Below are 14,250 nucleotides of genomic sequence, written 5' to 3'. Positions count from 1 at the left end.
ACTGAATTCATTTATCAGTTCTAATAATTTGTGGTGGAATGCTTAGGGTTCTCTATGTATAGTGTTATACCATCAGCAAATAATGAGTTTTACTTCCTCCTTTCCATTTTGGATGCCTATTATTTCTATTTTTTGTTTGATTGTTCTGGCTAGAAACTCCAATACTATGTTGAATAAAAGTAGTGAAAGTGGACATCCCTGTCTTGTTCCTGTTCTGAAGGAGAGCCCTTTGAGGTATTCAACACTGAGTGTGATGCTGGCTGCGGGTTTGCTACATGTGGCCTTTATTATTTGAGGTACGTTCCCTCTGTTCCCATTTTGATGAGTGTTTTCATCATAAATGGATGCTGGATTCTTCAGATGCCTTTTCTGCATCTATTTATTGATGTGCTCATATGATTTTTATTCTTCATTTATGTGGTATATCATAGTAATTGACTTGCAGATATTGAACCAACTTTGCTTATCTGGAAAAAATTCCACTGGGTCATGGTACATGATCATTTTAATGTATTGCTGACTTAACTTTGCTAATATTTTGTTGAGAATTTTTGCATCTATGTTCATCAGGAATATTGGCTGATAATTTTATTTCTAATGTTGTTTGATTTTGGAATCAGGGTAATACTTGCCTCATAAAATGAGCTTGAGAGCCTTTCCTCCTCTTGAAAATAGTTTGAGAAGGATAGATGTTAATTCTTCTTTTAAGGTTTGGTAAAATTCACCCATGAAGCCATCCAGTCTGGTACTCCCCTGATTCGAATAATGTGCTTCATGTTGCCTCAGAGGTCCCTTAAACTATCCTTACATTTTAAAAAAATTAATCTTTATTGTTGAAACTGTTACAGGTGATCCCTTCCCCCCCTCCCCCCATTGCCCTCCTCCACCCCATGTGCTCACTTTTTTGTATCCTTTATTTTTTTCTGTTCTGATTGGGTGTTTTCTGCTACCTTGTTCCCCAAATTGCTGATTCGATCCTCTGCTTCACCTAATCTGCTGTTGATTACATCTAATGTATTCTTTATTCTGACAGGCTCTTCTTTATTTTTTCTCTCTCTTTATATAAGTTTTCACTAAATTCATCTACTTTCTCCCCAAGGTCATTGAGCATTCTTATAACCAGTGTTTCGAGCTCTGTATCTGGTAGAATGCTTGCCTCCATTCTGTTAACTTGTTTTTCCGGAGTTTTGGCCTTATCTTTAATTTGAGATGTGTTTTTTTTGGTCTCATTTTGGCTGCCTCCTAGTGTTTCTGTGTATTAGGTAGACCTGCTATATCTTTTAGCCTTGGCAGAGTGGCTTTATGTAGTATGTGTCCTGTGGGGGCCCAGTGGCACAGTCTCCCTGGTCACCTGAGCTGGATGCTCCAGGGGTGTCCCTTATGTGATTTGTGTGTGCCCTGCCTGATAGCTGCTGGCACATAAATGGGTGGGATTTATGAGGACTGGCCAGGACTACAGCAGAGGAGCTGTTGTGCAGGGGCTCACCCTACAGAACTGGATTCGCTTTAGATGGGGCTTTGTTGCCCGCTGAATCTACCCTGTGGGTGTGTTGTTTGTGGGGATAATCGGGTGGTACTCAGGTGTGTTCTGAAGCTGGCCACTGGGTGAGTTGGTTCTGGGAGGGGCTTTGGTATAGGCCAAGGATAGCTGCTGCCTGCGGCTGGCCTGAGGCCTCCTGATGGGAACTGCAGAGTGATCTGCAATGGGTAGCTGCCAGTGCTGGCTTGGAGCTGCCTGGGAGAGTCTGTGTCGTGAACGAGGCCAGCTGCCACTAGTGCTGGGCTTGGTGCTGCTTAGCAAGGGGTACAGGGCATGCCAAGGCCGGCTGCTAGTTGTTTGGGGTTTGTGAACCTTTGAGAAATTTTTGGAAAGTCCGCATTGTGGGCTGAGATTGGCCGCGGGTGTGGAACAGCCACTGAAAAATATTTAGGATGGTGTGTGAGTTGGGTGTGTCAACGTAAGAGACATACAATACTGTAGAGAAGTTTTATAAGCGTTTATTGTAGCTAAGCTAATGACATATGCTCTGAAGCAAGATCTCAAATGCTCCAGAGAATAACAGTTTTGCAATTTCTTTTATCCATTTGAGATTAATGAGGGGATGTAAGGAAGGTTACGTGGTGGTAGGAGAAAGCAAGGCAGAGTGGCATAACAAGCTTCTGTGTTCTCAAGGTGCTTATGGCTTCTTTCAAGGGTGTGTTAACCTAGATGAGGAGGAGAACATGGGAAGTATTTGCCTAAGACAAAGATAAACCTTTTCCTTAAAAGTTATGTACCTGAGGTAATACTACCCACCAGTTAGGAATGACCTGCCCAGTTAGGAATTTATGATCAGATCATCCTGCAAGGTTACTTCCATGGAACTCCTTTTTTCCCCCCCAGTTTCCCCTCTCAGTTATAAATTAATCTGAAGGATGCATTGATGACCAACCTTTTGTTTGGATAGTGTGTTCTCACAGCACTAGGAAGGCTCATTCCTAGGAAATTTCAGTATCAACATCATCTTTTTGATCCTTGGGAATGGGGCAGAACTGTAACCATGAGATCTGAATGTAGGCCAAACCTTCCCCAAACAGGAAGGGCAGGTAAATGGAAGACAGTAAGGTCTTATGGCCTTTATTGGGAGAAAACACTCTGAATCATTTCTATCTTGTGAGCTATCAGGATCCAAGTTTTGCCTCCTATTTCATTTTTCTGTATTTGGCATCTAGTATAACATTTACATAAATCATGAAAACAATATTAACACAGTTATACGTGTTCAGTAATCATAAACAGTTGGACTATATAGGAAAACCCAAAGAACAAATGTAGCTCTTGTGTCTAATATAATTAGACAGGTAAAGATGAGTGGATCCTGAATTCAGTATCAATGTACAAGTTTGCAGGCCTTGTGAAGGTCTTGGGATAGCTGTCAGCCTCTGGTTTCAGCAGCTTCTCATCCTAGAGGAGCTTTTAATGTCCAAAGATGAGGTAGGTATCTACTTGCAGTTAGGTGCCTGATAAGGTCCCTTCCAATGAGATTGGATATTGTCTTTTATTTGATGTATTTTCAAATATGCAGGTGGCAGTCAAATGATCTTTAAAATCTTTGTCTCCTTGGAGCTGGCTGTGAAAAGAAAGTTACCAACTTGTTGTTTTCTTGAAGTGACTCTATCAAACCTTGGCAGTAGTGTAAGATGTCTTCTTCCAATAATGTCAGCTTATAAGTTCCTTCATCAAGTCCAGTTTAAATTCCCTGTGATGCATGAAGGAATACAAAAAATAAGAATAAAAATAAATGGGGAGCCATGGAGCAGGAAGAACCAAGTGGCTATCTTTGGTTTCCCATAGTCCAAACTATTTGTTTAATTTACAACCATTGTTTACCTATACAATTTACCCTAGAAATTTTCATCACTTGTTTTTACAATGCTTTCCATGCAATTTCAAATCTTTTGAGGTGTTCCAGGAGCGATTCTGAAACACCCCAAAGCTATTTCTAAGCAGACTGAGATTGTAACCCTTAAAATTTCAATGTCTAATAAAAATTAAGAATTAATCAATTAGCATTATTTAGCTTGGACATTTTATAACCTCTAGAAACATTTTCATACACATAAAAGTCAATTATTAACGTGGACTTATTTTTGTAAAACCCAGGTAAAATAAAGACATGTCTGTTTTATTTACACCAAAACCTTAAGCTAGATTTTATTTACTAAGTATTAGTCTTAGATCACATGAACTCGAAAAACATTTGAGTTAGTTTCTATATTTCTAAGAAATTTAGAATATCTAATCCTTACAAGGTAATTTAATTCTTTAATTTTAACAATATCATCCTGAGGTAGAAAATTATCTCACATTTACACCCTACATATATAGACATACACAGACAGACACAGAGAACAGTTGGATCCAAATTTTGTTTTGGAAGCATTTTACAATTTATATCTGCCTTGACAAGTCAAATTCTAGCTGACCTTTCCCCCTTTTAAAATAAGGATAGCCATTTTTCATACCTCGAAGAACTGGGTTGACACTTAAATGATATCATAGCTTGATCCATTTGTCTAAATACTTTATTGCTCTTTCTTTGTAAAAATCCTTTTGCACAGTTTCATTTTTAAGTTCTGAAAGTCTCTAATAACTTTGTTTCCATTTATTCTGTGTAATATTATAGCCAGCTTTTTAAAATTGTGCATGTAAAAATTAATTTAGAAGTATCAAGGGATCCTCACCTTGACCATCTTAGTTATAAATGGGAGGTTGACTCGGGGGTCCTTGTTGGCCTGGGAGGCACAAATTCCCATGTTAATTTTGAGATCTATAGAGTCTTTCCAGGGAACACCAGCCTTTACATTCACATCTCTAGATGAGCCAATGCCGTGTGTATCCCTATAGGACTGCTTTACACCCTGGAGGAAATTTTTCCTCAGGCAGCCCCACAAAGGTTCTTAGTCATCTAAGAATACTTGAGCAAGGGCTGGTGAGAGCTTACTAGATGCCACCAGAACCACGATTCTTTTAGAGGCGCAGGTCCCTCTCTTAGGCCTGTCTCCTGGGGTGAACCCATTCCAGGATACCCTGCCCTTCTCCCGAGGCTCCCGTCAGCTATTTCCAGATTGGTTGAGTTACTGCACAGGACCCCTCATGGCACCATGTCTGCATCTACGGTTTCAGGGATTGGAAACAACTATTGTCACTCCACTGGCTATTCGAGTTGGGGAAGCAAGTATCCTTTCTCTTTTGGAGCTAGAGAATTCAGTCTCTCATTTGACCAGCAAAGATTTTGTTCAGGCTCTCAGTAAGCAATTTAGTTATAAAGCCAAAATTAAACAGAAGCCCCCTCTTTTTTTTTTTTTTTTTTTTTTTTTTTTTGCTTTCCCTGGGTTATCTCAACCTTGACCTATCTCGAGGATTTTCTAAAATCAGTTCAACTAAAGTCATGGCCTGATACGTAAAGCAAGGAGGCCCAGAACCCCAAGAGAAACTCCCCATGTTTACTGGATATGAAGTGGGGAGCTGGTAGAACACAGTGGGCCCCTGCTGTACCTCGCACTGGGGCCAGGTCTGCAGGGTGGTCCTGGGTGTACGTAAGAATTTTGCCAACCATACCAAGTATGTGTCGATGTCCAACCCTGTAGAAAATTTTTATGAGAATTTATTTGATCCATACTAACTACATATTGCGGGGAGCAAGATGCAGACACTCACATGGAGGTGGGAGAAAGCAGGTGGGGGTTGGATTCCAGAATAGTTAACAAGATTATGTATTCTCTTGAGGGTGGTTACAGTTTCTTTCAAAGGTGTATTAACCTAGATGCACAGAAATAATGGACAGGGCTTGCTTAAGGCAAAGATAAACCTTAAAACGTTATATGCCTGGGGCATGACTACCACCAAGACCTACCCAGTTAAGAATTAATCAGACCTCCCTATGAGGTTACTTTCCAAAGAGCCCCTTTTTTTCTGTTGACAGGTGGGATGGGGTCTCAGGGAATCACCTGGGTTGGGCAAGTGCTGTTAGCCAGGTTAATGGACACTCTGATCTGGAGCCTGCTGGCTGAGTCGGGGGAGGGCTCAACAAAGGGACAGTGGTGCCTGAAAGCCTTTGCTCTGGAGGGAGCTGCCCCTCCAGCCCTTGCCATGGAGCCAGGCAATTCAGTTTCTCCTCATATGGCCCTGGTGCTTTCTGAGTTGCTGTCCCTTCACTGGAATTTAGGGAAAGTGTTTGTGAGTGAGCCTGTGCTCGGTCTGCAGCAGTCCTCCATCTCACCAGGTGGAATCCCCGCTGATTTTCACAGCTAGATATTATGGGGACTCCTCCCCCAGGCACTGGTGCTCTGGGCTGGGGAGCCCGGTGTGGGCTGGGACCCCTCACTCCTCAGGGGGACCTCCACAGCTGAGATATCCTTCCCAGTTCCTAACTGCCACACACAGGTGTGGGACTAGCCAGTTTACCTTTTACCAGTCTTGACCTGTCGTCTTTATATCCTTAGTTATAAAAGTTCTGCTTAGCTAGTCTTCAGGTGGTTCTCAAGGGTGGTGGTTCTATAATTTAGTTGTAATTTTGATGTAGTTGTGGGACGAGGCAAGGAATGGGGGATGACTTTAGAGATTCCTGGCAGCACACTGTCCACATGCCCACTTAGTTGCCTGATTATTGTAATTAGTCTTTCATTTGTTCACATAAGTGAGTCATTACTTCACTCCACACAAATAGATTTAGGGTCTCCGTTGCCTAGAGAACAGTATTCAGATTTCTCATTTAAACACTTAGGCCTTCTCCACAATCGTAACCTGGCTCTTCTTTCTCCATTTCCCCTGCTTAATCCCCTCTAACTATCTTAATCATCTAAATAATATAAATGCCTGCCTTCTATTAGACTTAAAACATAATTTAGGGTAAAAATATCTATTATTTGGAAGTCTTTTGAAGTATTCTGGGAAGGTATAGATTGCAGGGAAAGGGGTATTTTTTTTTAATGGAAAGAGAAAGAGAAAGATTGAAGCTATTTCAATAATTTTTATTATGTGGTGAGAGAACATTTTTAAAGGTTATCACTAGCTTTCACTGTGGGACAGTAAGCAACGGAAGGGAATCTCTGCATTAGTTTAACAGTTCAAGGTTCAATAAGCCTACCTACAGATGGACGCTCAAATAAAAATAGGCAACTTTTTCTTTTTGTACAATGTTATTTTTTCTATGGATTAAGAGATCCTTGTGTTTCTTATAGAAATAATAGATCACGCTCTGAGGCCAAGGAAACAGGCATGATTACTGCATAATTAGCAAATGTTCTATTGTGTGGGGGGGACTTGGGGTTAGTCACCGCACTGGGGAAGCTTTGCTAGAATGTTCTCAACTTGGTAAGGAAGACAGGGTGAGTGTCGGGAAAGGGGTGAAGGTTGCTGCCCTGGCCCTGCTGAGCCTTGGAGGTGTGCAGAGGAGGAGAGAGTCAGGCTAAGCAGGGCTCATCTCACCAGGAGCTGACTTTAGGTGTAAAATGGTTTACTTCCCTGAATATCACTTCATATTAGATAATTGACTTGAAAAGCCAGGCTCCCGCTTGGAATCATAGGGAGGAAAGGCCTTTTATAGGGTAGGCAGAGTAAATAAATAACCACACCTCTCAAGGGCTTGGCTCCCTGTTTCCAACCAGTATTAGCAATCCTTGGCTTTCTTTCACTTGAAACTCTTCTCGCTGACATCCCAAAGTACCCTTTGAGTTTTGCTGATTACGTCGGAAAATGAGCCTGCTAGCTGACAATCTGCATTTTAATAACTTACTGCTTCTGTTACCCTAGTCAGAAAAGATTTCCTTATTCTCAGAGAAAAGAGTAAGTCATTGCAGCTACTCGGTATTTAGACGGGGCCAGGGCAACCTTGCTGTGCGCTTCAGCAGCCCCTGCCTCTCCCTGGAGAAAGCGAGCATTTTCCCAGGACGTCACCTATCAGGTTAGGTGACCAGGCTGTTAACCAGGGCGGCAATGGACCGCAAGCTGTTTCCTGGGATGGGATGCGATGCGATGGTGGTCGTAAAGGGCTAACGTACTTTTCTGTTAATAGTTTTGGAAGCACTCATGGTGTCACTTTCTTTAGAAACAAAACTTTACTATAAGAAAAAAAATGCTGTAAACTTTCAAAGGCTTTGTCAAATAATAAAATGAGATACACACCATGAACTTCCCTCAGGACAGAAGCACGGAACACTTTCGCATCACTGACAAACCCTGGGCTGGTGATGAGATGGCTGTTCACGGAGAAGGTTTATGTTACAGAAAACTCTGCCATGGGCTCTTCACTGACACACGTTTTCCTAATGTGGTCTTTATATATTTTCCTGCTATGACTAATACAGTGTTTATAAAGTTTCTGGGTTAAAATCCTTCATTGGAATCACAGACCCTTTAAGTTAAGGTAGAGCTCAAGACATCATCAGATTCAACACACTGTCCTTCAGGTAGCAAGGTTACTGTTAGTCCTGCTTGGCTCTCCCACTTCCTGTACAACTAGCAAAGAATTATTTCCATGAACAAATGTCGTCTTCCCTCCCCATTTCGATTTTCCTCTGCCGCACATTTTCTTATCAGATTGTTTTCCTCTCTCATGCATAGGTAATGAGAACAGTTGTTTCTTTGGGTCACTGGAAATAGAGTGTATTTTTTAAAAATCATTGAATTTATTTGGGTAACATGGTTAATTTCAGGTGTACAACTTTATGACATCTGTATGCTCTATTGAGTGCTCACCCTCCAAAGTCTAGTCTCCTTTCATCAGCATGTGTTTGACCCCACTTACTCCCTCCCTTCTCCCCCTATTGCCCTTTCCCTCTGGTAACCACTAGTCTGTTGCCTGTATCTATGTGTGTGCTTTTTTGTTTATTAGATGTTTTTTGTTTTATATCCTACATATGAGTGAGATCCTATGGCTCTTGTCCTCTGTCAGACTTATTTCACTTAGCACAATACTCTCAACATACATCCGTTTTGTTGCAAATGGCAATATTTCATCTTTTTATGGCTGAGTAATATTCTGTTGTATATATGGAGCACATCTTAATCCAGTCACCAGCCGGATAACACTTAGGTTGTTTCCTTGTCTTGGCTATTGTAAATAATGGTGTAATGAGCATAGGGGTACATTTATCTTTATGAGTGTTTTTTAGTGGTTTTGGTTATAATTAGTAAATAGTTGAGGCTGAATGAGCCACTAAAGGTAAAAATCTTAATCTTGATCAGTACTTACGGAAAATATAAAAATGGACTTCAAGCAGGTTAAAAACAGCATTAGTTTCAATAGATACAATATTTTTATGGCACCGTAAATACGTTTCCCCAATGATTTGATACCATTTACCGGAGAACCAATTTTCCCTAGACACAGGCAAAAATCTGTACTGGAAAAGAAATTAAGAAGCTGTATTCATTGCTCACAGCAACATCTGGCACACAGCTGGATAACCCCAAGAAATTAATCTGTACAAAGGATTTTATAGCTGAATATCCCTGTCAGTATCCCAATATCTCATCTGTATCTCCATCATCTATATACTTTTCTTTCCCTTTCAATGTCTGTCATGCTTCGCCACTTAATACCCTTAATATGCTTCCTGGTCTTTCTTTAGGCACAGTGTTTTCACCACTAGATGCTTTGTAATCCCCATGAGCTGAACATGCTTTTGGCTAGCCAAGAAGCACACATTTGTTTTTGTGGTGGTGGGTTTTTTTTTTGCCCCCAGATTACTTTCTACATATGCCTTTTATATTTTTCTTAGCTGTCAATGCTTAGTCTCATAATCTTCCTTTCTCCCTTTCTCCCTTTCTCTCCCCCTCCTTTTTCTCTCTCCCCCTTCTCTCCCACCAGCCCCTAAAAATAATGACCATGCTTTTAATCCATATGTTGCTGAAACACACCGATGGCCCTGCAGGGTGGTAAATCAATATTCATTCTCTGATTTATATTTTTGAAGCCGCCCTTTCCATTTGACTTTTCATAAATTTTTTAACAGCAGAAAAACCTTTGATATGTAGAAATTTGAAATTCCTAGACACATATATGTATAACTGGAAACTTAGGAGAAAGGGAGTAATTTCTAAGTAACCATTATTTCTGCATATATGGCTGTGACCAAGAAGTCGAAAGGTTTGCTCCATCTCCTTACTTTCAACATAGCCACTATTTCTGGGGCAGCCCTTGCTTGGCCAGAGAGTGTAGAAACATATCCCATTTTTCAGGAATGTGGCGTACAACTAGGAGGATGCCTGTGAATACCTACCAGCTTTTCTTGGAGGCATAAAAGAAGCAAGATGATTTCTTTTAATGATGGAAGTTTTCAGATTTTTCTCTTAGAGTGTAGGATGAATTCTGAAAAAAAAAAATCTAGCGTTCTGTTCTAGAACTATAATATTGGAAGTTAATTATACTAATTAAAATAAGGGTCAGGAAGGTCTCTGCACAGCTGCGGTGAAGTGGAGCATTTGAAGTTGTGGACAAAGGCTAGTGTTCTGTTATATAAACACATGGTTGTCATAACGTCGATGTCAACAGAAGCGCAACTTCAGCTCTGAGAAGTCCCAGAAGACATGTTGGGTGAACACTCAAGCAAAGGGTCTCTGCTTGGGTTCCTGAGAAATATGCATGCAGTGTGATATTAGCAAATTCTGGGTTACTCCCCAATAGTATTTATAGAATTACCTTTTAAAAAATATACAAAACAATCTCTAGACTATGATGCTCTTTTATTATCTTCATAAAAATGATTAAAATAAAAAACCACAACCCTTCTTATAATTCAAATATTTTTAAGAGCCTAATAAAGTTTTTTCATCAGATCAATGGTCTGCTGCTCAAAGAAACTATGCTGATGCCAAATGCCTGGTGTTTGTTCAGGAGGCCACAGATTGTATTCTATGAAATGCTCTAATTCTCTGCCAAAGTTGGCGGGGGTATGGTTATTTTGGCTGCTTCTGTGCTTTTCCGTAGCAAGAGAAAAGCATTTGGCCCACGTGAGGGTGGTGCTTCCTCCCAAGCATGGCTCCAGCTACGCCAACCATCCCCAGTACAGCTTCCTGTGCATCCTCATGTTTCCTCAAACATGGCTTACAAATGAGCTTCCCAAGCAAAGGAGGACAACACATATTGGCACAATTGGAAGGCCATGATTGGAGAGCTTCCTTTCAAAGCATGATGTGTGGCATTGCTTTATATTCACACATCTCTGTGAAGAAAAAATTAGCTGTCTGATGAATGACCAAATGTGAAATTGTGCAAATAAAGTGCTTTATCCAAAATTTCCTATCAAATGGACCATTTGACATGGCTTATCTGTCTGGAAGTTGGGTCTAAGGAACTCTGGAAGTGAAAAGAAAATAGTTGCCTGAAAGTTGGCTGTACTCCAAGATCCTAAAATACGAGTAAGGAGGAGACCTCAGCACAATGGTCTCATGGTGGAACTCTTTGCTCAGGGTGACCTGTGGAAATATCCCTCATTTTAGGAAAGCGTGGCAGCTGAGTCCGTCTGCTGAGGTAATGAGATGGCTGGACTCTGAGGGAGGGGGAGGCCATGCCATGATTTTCCTCCATTCTTTATTCTGCTTTTCAGAGACTTGGGTCACTGGGAAGGTTAGGTAGCAAGAGAAGGGCCTACGAATTTCTTCCAGTGCATGATTGCCCTCTGCTTCCATGAAAGGGAAGATCAGCAGGTAGTGGCCATGTGAAACCCCTGAGCCATCCCCATTCCCTACCTTCTCAGGATCAGACAGAATCACTGGGCATGTACTTCATAGTTCTTATTGAAGGCATCAGATGGTCAGAGCTCATACAGAAATATATCTAAGGCCATTCCATTTAGTTTGGTTACCAACTCAAATGACAACTATGCATTAAAATCTGTATAAGATATAAAACTTTATCTGTAAATATACCTGGCAAACTCGATAGTTATTATTAATCCTGCCATCCTAGTGCTGAAGACATTTATTGACATATATATATATATAATATATAATATATATATATATTTAAAAACAATGTGCTTAATTTCTCCCAAAATTACAACTATTACTTGGTAGACATTTTGTCCAAAGTACATGGCAGTTTCCTACATGGAAAAAAAAAATTACAAGTCTGGTCTTCTCGGGCCAATATTTGACTCAATGCTAGTGAGCTCTGGACACACAACCAATCTCCCTTTGATTGTTGTATTTTCTCACTTTCATGGGAATTTTGTGAGGAAAAAAATAAAACTAGGTAGTTTTTTTATTTACCTTTACAATTCCCTATTGATGCATATTTATAATCTATGTCTTAATTTTACCTTGAGGGTCAAAGTTTGTGGCAATGATCCCTCCAGGGGTCAAGAATTCACAGTGGGATAGACTAAGCTGCTCTTCACATTACTGTCTTGGAACCATTTAATGAACTGGGTATGTTTCCCTACCTCCTCCCCAACTTACAGAACAGAAAGATATAAGCAATCTCCCCTTTTACTCCCAATGGTGACTTTATAATCATATGGCCATAAGAGATATCTCATCCTTTGACATGACCATTATCTGCAAGCATGACTTTAAATGCATGACTTCAGAGCCCTAATTACAATTTTTAGTAAATATCTAATTGACTTATATTAATTTGTCGCCTTGAATTATGTTTTGCTGCCAGTTTATCCTAGAAGGTTCACTGGAAAATGAAATCACTTAAAAGTTAGATGTCCTGTGAATACTGAATTTAAAAAGAATACTTTAATGAAAGCAACATGGTTTAGTAACCTGATGATAAAATCCTCTAAGCAAAAGTTATCATTTCAATGGTTCTGTGATATAGAACTTTGGGGTCACAGTCTCTCGTGTGCCCCCATGTTGAACCAAACCCAAATTTGCATTCTGAGGAAGTTCTTGGTGGTGGTTCTCAGCACTCTTCTGTGGTCTTCTGGATACCCATGTTTCTCTGTCGGATTCTGCAGATCTGCCCTTAATTCAGCCCAAATACTTGCTGGTGACTTTACCCTTGAACTTTTTACTGTCAAAAACTATTCATTTTTCAGCATAAAAATTGGGAACTTAGACTCTAGTACAAAACTGTGAGGCTAAATCCTGGCTCTGCCTCTTACTGACTTTGCCTTGTGTGATATTGAAATTATGGATTTCAGTTTATTTGTAAAATGAAAATAATAGAACTTGCTTTATAGGATTACTTTAAGAATTAAATGAATATTTATACCTAAGGTTTCGTATGCACTCAGAAAGGCCTTAAAATTACTACCCAAACATCTGTTTTCAAAAATCATATGCATGGGCGATTTTCTGAAGTAGAATGGATATTCTTTTTTTTGTATTCAGCCAGATCATAGGAGAGCTTTGTACTTGTAGCACAGTGTTTTGACTCTGAAAAACTGTTGTGCTACCCCAGTTACAAATTTAACTACAGAAGTATCTCAGGGGACAAGATGATTTTTGTCATCAAGGAAAATTTTGTGTAGATCGACATGCTAAACACATTTAATTCATATTCTTTGATGAAGTACTACACATTTGTAAAACTTAATTGATTTTGATATAGATAACTCTGGAAAACGGAAACTAAAAGTTTTCTAAGAAGCTGGGAATGATTTAGAATTTACAAACTAAATTTTCCGAAGCAGCAATTTCAGAAGTTTACTGACTGCAACTTTTTAAAATTGTGGCTGTTTTTACAGAACATCTGGAGCCAATCTAAAATTCAGGTTGGTTTTTCTTTTGTGTCCTGTGGCATATGTGCAGGTAATTTCAAAATTAATGAAATGGTAACTACATTTTAGGAGGATTTGAAAGGTTTAGTAGGTGAAAATAGAAGCGCACAAAGCACTATAGAACCAAATCTACTTAAGATCACCTGTTACGCTGGAAGGCGGCTATCCTCACCATTACGCTACCAACATGGCACTCGCCTGTTACTTCGCATCAGCCGTGCTTTTCTGCTACAACTAGCTGTGGGCCTCACCAGCCCTATGACAGCTGATGCATATTTTCAGTTTTATGCTTCTACTACTTGCCTGAAAAACATCTCCATGGAACTTGTCTTTATTTGGGGACTTTGTCATCTCAGAGGAATAGATAGAAACACTATTGTGTCCTGGTAATGGCCTCAGAGTAGAAGTCAGAAGGCCTGGGCTCTAATAGTGGGTCCGTCATTTATTTATGATGATCTTAGTTAAGTGAGTCAGTTAACCTCTTCTGAGCCCCCCCAATATCTTTAGTGATTTCTTTTTAAATTTTTAAAATTTATTTAACTATGTATTTATCTTCCCACCCTCACCCCCCTCCCTTTTGGCAATGACTAGCTTGTTATTGATATACCTATGGGTCTCTTTCTGTTTTATTCATTTGTTTTGTGTTTAAATTCCACATTATACATGAAGTCATATGGTATTTAGCTTTCTCTGGCTGACATTTCTCTGAGCTTAATACCCTCTAGGTCCTTCCATGTTGTCTGTCACAATGGCAAGATTTCATTGTTTTTTATTGCTGAATATTCCAGTGTGTGTGTATCTATCTCACATCTTTATCCATTCATCTGTTGATGGCCATATAGGTGGATACTACTAGAAATGCTGCAATGAACCTAGGGGTGCATATATCTTTGAGTTAGTGTGTTTGGCTAAATACCCAGAGGCGGAATTGCTGGCTCATATGGCAACTCTATTTTTAATTTATTGAGGAATCTCCATACTGTTTCTCATAGTGGCTGCACAAGGGTTCCCTTTTCTCCACATCCTTGCCAG

This window comes from Miniopterus natalensis, chromosome 5 (assembly GCF_054644295.1).
Source record: "Miniopterus natalensis isolate mMinNat1 chromosome 5, mMinNat1.hap1, whole genome shotgun sequence".
NCBI lineage: Eukaryota > Metazoa > Chordata > Mammalia > Chiroptera > Miniopteridae > Miniopterus > Miniopterus natalensis.
The sequence above is the reverse complement of the archived record's forward strand: the minus strand, read 5'-3'. Positions refer to the sequence as shown.